The sequence below is a fragment of the Hetaerina americana genome, unplaced genomic scaffold, assembly GCF_022747635.1.
Source record: "Hetaerina americana unplaced genomic scaffold, ioHetAmer1.1.p SCAF_42, whole genome shotgun sequence".
Classification (NCBI taxonomy): domain Eukaryota; kingdom Metazoa; phylum Arthropoda; class Insecta; order Odonata; family Calopterygidae; genus Hetaerina; species Hetaerina americana.
The window spans coordinates 1-8,233 of NW_027287008.1; the positions used below are offsets into that span (position 1 = coordinate 1).

General features: G+C 40.8%; 1 pseudogene; it reads right to left on the reverse strand.

Moving 5' to 3' along the window:
• Positions 1-7,231: 7,231 nt before the first annotated feature.
• Positions 7,232-7,330, reverse strand: LOC139692860 (U6 spliceosomal RNA; annotated as a pseudogene).
• Positions 7,331-8,233: the final 903 nt, after the last annotated feature.

Sequence of the window (8,233 nt, forward strand, 5' to 3'; positions counted from 1 at the left end):
AAATACGAGATCCACTCACGTTAGCCCTCTTTTCGCATCAGTGTTTATTTATAATATTTTTCAATTTCACTAGATGGAAAAGTTTTAATTACTGCAAATTCAAACAAAAATACATCACTGATAAACTTCAGTTTTTAATAACCGTTTCGGTCGTCATCGTTAATATCCACGACTTTACTGGTGACATTTTCGGTGCATCGGTGTTGTTGTGAGTGGAGAGAAATTTTGAAAATCTTTGTATTTTTGACTGTTTGAGCCTAAAATAAATAAGAATCATTTATTTTTCACGCAATTTACATTTTCTTTTTCATTTTGAGGCCACAACGTTAATATCCAATAAATACATTGTGCCGACTTAATAATTTAAAAAGTAAATTACAGACATGTCATCAGATTCAGTCAAATTTATTTAATGAGCCTGGCTTTCGAGTGCGCCAAGTGCTATGGTTTATATTGAACAGGAAAATTTATTTAATTTAGTACTAAAATCGTATGCCTTAGGACATCTAGTTATGCTAGCCTCTTTGCCCTAACGGTCATATTGTCCTTGGTTATCGACTTATAATCTCGAAATCTGCGTTGCATACCGTCCTAAATGTAACAATTTATTCGTTAAAAATAGAAATAGAGAATTTCTCTAGCTTCCATCAAAAATGAAATTCAATAAACTATTACATTTGAAGGGACTTTATTATATATGTGGAATTGTAAAAGTTTTAACCGAAATCTGTTTATGACAAGAGAATAAACTGGTGATTTCAGGTTGTCATCGATAATATAGTAAATAGTAAACATGATAAATCCACATTGTTAAAAATATTGATACTTTATTGAATGAAAAGTAGTGTATCACACCATATAGATTGTGTTTTTCAAAAAGGAAGCATATCCACGAAAATCACAACTGTGCTCGATAAAATGCTTGCGTTACTATAACTAAGGCTCGTAACTAAGAGCTACCAAGTCTATTTTCATAGGAAAAAAATATACGAAAATAATTACCCCGATCTCCTCCAGAATGATTGTGCTTTCCTCCGGAAAACACAATTTCTGGCCGTCAGGCGATGGGGATTTTGTTTTATGCACGTTCCTTGCCCTGGAAACCGTGTTGGTAATAATAACGATTTGAGTGCCGACTTCAATTGATTTCTTTGGACGCTGAGAAAATAACTCTCCATTTACTCAAGCGTTGAGAGTGGCCGAGTGACATTTTCGTACAAAATACAACTTTTCCACGGCTACGAATACTGTTACACGTCTGCTAACAGCGTTTTCATTCAATTCTTAGTCTAAAACATTGATTCGTGAAATTTGAGTTGAATTCAATGATCCATTCAAATAGATTATACGAGTCTTTCGGCAGGGCAATCTTCAACTCATTATTATATTCTAACGCTGCCCCCTATGTTTTTGCCGAGTATTTCGAATTCCAGTACATTACCGATAGGTTTATGATGGATTACTGATTACAGTTAGACTATCGCAACTGCAACACTGATGACACTTTCCTAACAGTACATTTTATTCTATACAGTCCATGGAGGGAATTTCACTTGACTTTCGTGGTCCGTATTGTGAGCTGGATTTCTATTGTTACTGATGCTTTTCGTCATTTGCAGAATGGCCTCGAGACATGCTCAACGAATGAGCAATGGATAGAAACAGAAACTCGAGGATTTCTTCATGTGGTAGGACCAAAGTGTTAATAATCCTCAGAGAACTTCCTATTATATAAAAAATAAGCTAATAATACTAGTTTTCCGTTAAGTGTAGGTCAACCAGTTCTAATCATGATACCAGTGGTACACTAGGGAGAGAAAGAAAATGTTTGAAATCTTACCTAAAGGCTAAGACTGATTTTGTACACCGTTTCACGTACGTCTAATAATACATTCAAATGATATAGAATAAACACATATATTTATGAAAATAACACGAGTCGCTCAACAGCTCATCCATAGTCTTCCATAAGCTGATATCTCTGCCCCTATAAAGAGAAGCACGTCCCAGATCCCAGACTACAGCTTCACAGATGCCGATTTCGAAGTACCTGTCCGATAACTTCTCAAGCCTATTCATCTCGAGTGGTAACTTAACACAGCCCAACTTTTAGGCTATCAAGTAATAAGGTAACAAATGCTAGATTCGCATAATTTAATATTTATTTATATAAAACTATTATTTTTAGCTTATAAAGATTCGCGAGCTCAGTCTCTGGACTAATGCCATTACATTACACAGTACCCAGTAAGCCAACGCTAGGGTGTGTGGCAGGGGGTAATACACACCAGGCTACTAATGACCAAAAATACTTTTCCCTCCAGCGCGGTCGGATAACGTTATTCTGGTCCCTTATCGGGATAAAAATGACATCTTAAATCTGACTGTTCTACATTCTAATTTTTTTACATGATCTCTACTATTGTAGTACGATGGGGCTAATAATAAAATTTAAATAACACTGTTAAAACCACTACCACTGTTCGGAAAATCCGCCTAGGTGGGAATGGAACCCGCGACCTCTAGGTTGGTAGGTGAGGACGTTACCCCGCCACCACCGGGGCCGGCGTGAGGACGTTACGCCGCCACCACGCCGACCCCGGTGGTGGCGGGGTAACGTCCTCGCCTACCAACCCAGAGGTCGCGGGTTCGATCCCCGCCTAGGTGGATTTTCCTCCATCTAGGGCTCGGTTGTATGTGATTGTCTTCATTGCAATGACTGTAATGTAAGGGTCAGGTGGAAGAAGGGACTATAAGTCTCAACCTCGCCCAATTAAGTCGATAAATAAATGAAAGATACCTCATTTCAATTTATGCAAGAGATTTGATCTGTAAAAATAACCTTCGCTCCGTGAGTCATTCCCAATATGGCTGCTATAATAATTTTGATCCTCTACTCAGGTTAACATAACAAAGTTTTACAAATCTAACTCCTCTACGCTGCATGCGATCTAATTCGGTAATCAATCCAATTTCATGAGGATCTCAGATAATAGCAGCATATTCTACATTAGGCCTAATCTACTAAGATAATATTGCTCTCTAACCTTTTCGTCATATTTCCCCAATACTCTTCTAACGAATCGTAATTTTTCTCAGCTTGCCCACATATTCCTCGTATATGTTTCACTCAGGAGAAGTCGTGAGTGAGGGTAACGCCTAAGTATTTGATTGAGTCTACAGTTTCTATTCCGGTGTCTCTGATGCAGCAGGCATTCGAGAATTGGAGAATATTTTAATATGAAAATATTTCCATTCCTTCCAGTCATCATCGATTTTCAAATAGGTGAAAAAAGCAGCAAGGCCAACACTAGACTTCTTCCCTTCGCCACCACCATGATTAAGATAGCAGCATCCTTCCCAGATGGAAATCGCTGGAAGCCGGAACAAAGCCCGCCCGATTGGATCCTGAGTCAGAGCAATTCTAGGGCTGGGGGGGGGGGGGGGCAGAGAGTAAAGGAGACTAGCAAGGCAATTCAACCCCCCGGCGCCTGAAGAATGGGATATGTTTCACGAGGGACGCGAAGGTGGGCGGGATCCTCGCCGTCTCCAGACACACGGCGGGACAGCCGAGAGAAGAGAAGAAGGGGGGAGGCGGAGGGAGCGCCTGCATACATTCTGACCCGAGACCACTCCCTCGACGACCCCGCTGCGCCTCCTCCATAGCCCCTCGCACGCCCACCCCTCCCGAGTCTCTCCCGTGACTCCGTATTTGGGGAGGGAGATAGAAGGCCGTCCACTCGGGCGGAGGCCTGCCCACGCCGCGCTCCCCTCCCCCACTGTCGCCGCCGTCACCCATCCACCACGTCAGGTGGGGGACGGGTGGGGAGGGGTCCCGGGCGACGGGGGTCGAACCACTGCGGCGGAAGTCTCCGGGGAAATATCCTTGGGGGTCGCGCGCCCAGGAACCACTCGGGGAAGGTCGAGGTAGCCGTGGGCGGGGTGGGGGAATGGATGTTCTGGGTAGCATGAATGTGAAGTTGGGATGGACACGACACGGACGAGGGCAAGTGGGCAAACTGCGTATGCCAGGCTATAAAACGCGACTCAAAAAATCGATGGACGACAATGGTGACTAACCACTTCGGGTGGAATTTCTAGTTCATCCGACGCTTGTAAGTGAGCACGCGTAATGAATTAAATTGGAAGCGCTTCCGGAAACATTCGTGACCAAGGTCACGGACGTTAGTTATGAGATGGGCACGTCCCGCGCGAGTTCTGAAGTGCTCCAGTTAAATGCGCAATGGGCGAGTCTTATTTGAAAACGATAAGTAGCGAAAGGAATTGTGTTGTTTTTCTGAACCTTCCCTTGAAGTGACTGTGAATCATTAACGATGATCATGCACGCACGTTGGAGCTTAAAAAAAAACCATTATCTCGATGCCCCAAAATGTAAGTAGCAAAGATGAATAATAATAACTTTGTAGGTTCCACTGATTATTATTTTTTTTAACTTTTTCAAATTTAAAAAATTTAAAATCTGTGGAACTTACTAAGTCATTATTATTCACATTTCATCATGAAGTTCCATCAAGTTAAGCCGAAATTCATAGAATAAGTAGCAAAGCTTTAAAAAGAAAGAGAAAAAGCAGGCATCAACAGTAAGCATAAAGCTGGATACATTTAATTAACTGAAAACTCCAGTTGCCTAAGTTTGAATTAGGTAGAAAAGTTATTAACATGAATTTGAAAGGCGAGCTATGCATGCGGACAAGTGTTCAGAAGAGACCATGACGGTTTCGAGTAATCAAATATTCACAATGTATCTAGGCATGCATTAACTTCATGGAAATTTGCACGGCAACGAAATCCTCTCGCCATTCATGAGGTATTTCCATTTCAATGGAAAATCTAACCGAGGTAGAAGAAAGCTTGTAAAACGGAAGAGGAAGTGATAATACTCAAACCGTTTTTTTGTCGAAGGAAAATAATTATGAAGATGAAAACTCATTAACGAGATTTTTTGAAAGGTTCGATTTCATTAAAACGCCATTCATTTCCACCATGCCCACGTTTTCATTATAATTTTCCAGCAGAAATCGCAACAGTGAAAAAGGAAATAATTATCCGTCATTGGAGAGTAGTAACAAAATATACCCAATGTAAAAAGCCATTTCCGCCTAAAATTAAAGCATCATACACTAGTTAATTATTCACTGGAAAGGGCAATTATAATCTCTGGATAAGACTATCCATCACCAAAATTTCCCTTTTCCAAATCAATAAGGTATTACAACATTTTAAGGACTTCAACCATTGTCAGAACAAACAAAAGGCTCTCTTCAGTATTATGAAGATGTGGAGAATATGTATTTAAAACAGTAGAATGTTAAACATAACAGTTTCAAGTTTAACCTTGTGGAATTCCATCATTATGAGGGTAAAAAGGATTTCCATCAAAAGGATTTAACATTTATATAAAATCTTTTTGCTGGGAATGCTAAGTTTATTTTTACCCTCAGTAGATTGTTGACAATGTTGACAATGACAAATTAAGTGTAAGAAAACTAGAGTGGTGGGCAAAGACAATTTAGAGGAAGAACAATGACTTAATCCCAATATTTTAACCTTTCTAGACTGACAAATACTATTATGAAACATAAACTGATGCAGTGTCGGGAAACATAAAACAGAGTAACGTTATCGCTAAAATATATCGGCATGCATATTGGCATTTCGCTACAAATTCATCTTAAAAAACTAATGAAATAATTACTTATCAAAGTTAATATCACATTTTCGGTGAAAAAAACTCCAAACAGTATGAAAAGACGGCAAATATGGCAAAATATGAAGTTGAGCCAACCAGCGATGATAGAAGATGATCAAAGATTTGGGGAATCTACCACACACCTCGATACAATTCACACACTACCATTAAGGAAATCTTGACGCTTCAATTGACAGGGGTAGCTGGAGTCAATTGTCAAGGGTCTGGCGGACCGAAATCGGGTGAGGCCTCGGTCGCTCATGCGACACATCTCAGACTCATTTCTTTCGGAAGAATGGATTTGAACTTTGTCCAGAGGAAAATGTCGGTACATAGGTATGCTTTTTGCCTAAAGTGCCAACCAAAATTTTAAGGCAAGTTTACGTTGCTTGGTGGTACACAACATTTTTTTCTAATCCATTTTAAAAGTGTCTCCACCGTCATCTAATCTGATTTTTACTTCAAAGGCCGGTCTTCTTTATTCTGACCTCCTCATATTCCGTCTCTAGGCTCAAAAGTTTCAGCTGGTGACCAACGATGACGAACAAAATTGTGCTCATTTCACTGCCGGCATTCAAGTTCAAAAGGTTAATCCAATGTAAACGTGAGCACGGAAATTCTTTTTCCTTCCACTCTGACGCGCGAAGGTTTTCCATTGACCTCATATGAAACTAGAGTTTGGGCGACTTCTTTTACGGCAACATTGTGACGCCACAGGATTTTTCTCCTCTGGGGACCTAGCTCTCCGATCCGCCTCTATTCCAAGGTTGCCCCCATAAAAGCAAGCTTCGGTCCGAATTTGAGGATCCGTTAGTAGCACCAGACCCAAGAGAGTTTATTTCGATACACGCACGCTCTTGCTGGTAAAAGAAGCAGATTTTGCTCACCATACCTCAGACTATCGTCTTTTTTTTATTATCAACTCCAATGTCCCGTGCCGGGATATCACCTCAGTTTACCCACGAACGTTACCACTGAGAGGTTTGCAGACTAACTTGTAACTATGCAAGAATCAGAAACCGATAGCACAAGTTTTGATGTAAGGTCTCCGCTCCACCACTTTTCCCCCAATATTCCGTCATCGGCTGTCATCTTTGCCTTCTACTTCCTCTACTTTGCCTTTCTTCAAAGGCCAAATACTACATCCACCTGCATCATGTAAAAAATCTATAATCGCATACGTTTCATCAGGTCGCGAATGAAATCGTCCTATTGATCGAAAAGGTGGTAAAATAGGACCTCAAAACGAAAAGAAAACAAGTATTTAGTTCAAAATTAAGTTTCGATCCTCTACCACTTGTCCATACTATGAAGAAAATGTGTATCGGGTATGACAAAATTTGAAATTTCAAATTAAATGCCATACTTTACATACAAAATCAAGTCGATTCTCTGAGTGAAATATTGTTGAGGCATTAATCCCTCTTATTTGCACAATTAAGTCGGAAACTTAAATGAAATTTTAGTTTTTAGTTTCATTTAGTACCCTGCGAGCCATCGCTAGGGATTGTGGCAGGGGGACAGAATGTGGAACGCCTTATGATTTTGCGTGTCATCCTGGGGTCATGCTAATCTTCTCTGCATCGTTCCAATTTTGGTACATGTACCGCTGAAGCGAATTTTAAACCAAATTTTAATATTTCAAGATCAAGTTCGAAGTATAATAGCAGCACATTTCACGATAAATTTCATGTATTGGCACATTAGAACAGGTCTTTGCTATTGGTGACTGTAGAAGCAAGAGGAAATAGAATATATTTTAATGGTACGTAAAAATCAATTGAACCTGCACAGAATGTATAGAGACGCCCGCAGCACGAAACAAAAATCCACTCTTTCGTGGGTAAGTAACTTGAATATTACGCAAGAGAAATACCCTCTGATAGGCAAAGACTTCCTGTTCTTTGCGGTGCGGTTTCATTCTTTGGTTTCATAATGTAGCATTCATGAAAGAACCCATAAAAATCGGCTATAACCATTAATTATGAAAAACGGCAAGGATGAATCGATTTTAGTCGAAATCTAAGGACTTTACATGGATACAACATTACTAAACGAATCTTAAATGGCAAAACTCCTTTCGCGACAAAAAAATAGAAACATTAAAGAAATTAATCCGACACGTTCCCGGACCTGAGGATCGTCACATTGCTAAACTCGCCGGCCTTGGGAAATAAAAGGATCTTCCAGAGCGATAGGCGCCATCTACGACGGGAATCGGGTCTGTCGACCGGTGAGGGGATAGAGTGAAAGTGGTTCGGCTAAATCAACCTTCCGCCCGCGTACCATGAGCCAGCCAAGTGGCCCACATGTGCGTGTATACACCGCCGCCACCCGTGAAGAAAAACGCACGCCTTCGTGAAAGGCCATGCGAGTCATTAATGAGAGTGGCTGCCGGCCCGTGCGTGTGACGCAAGAGGAGAAACAGAGGAAAGATGCGAAGCACTGCATGAGGGTCAGTGCTTCTTGACGGATTCGGAGAATATGCCGCGCCAAACACCCTGGACTCGGTGAGAAAACGAG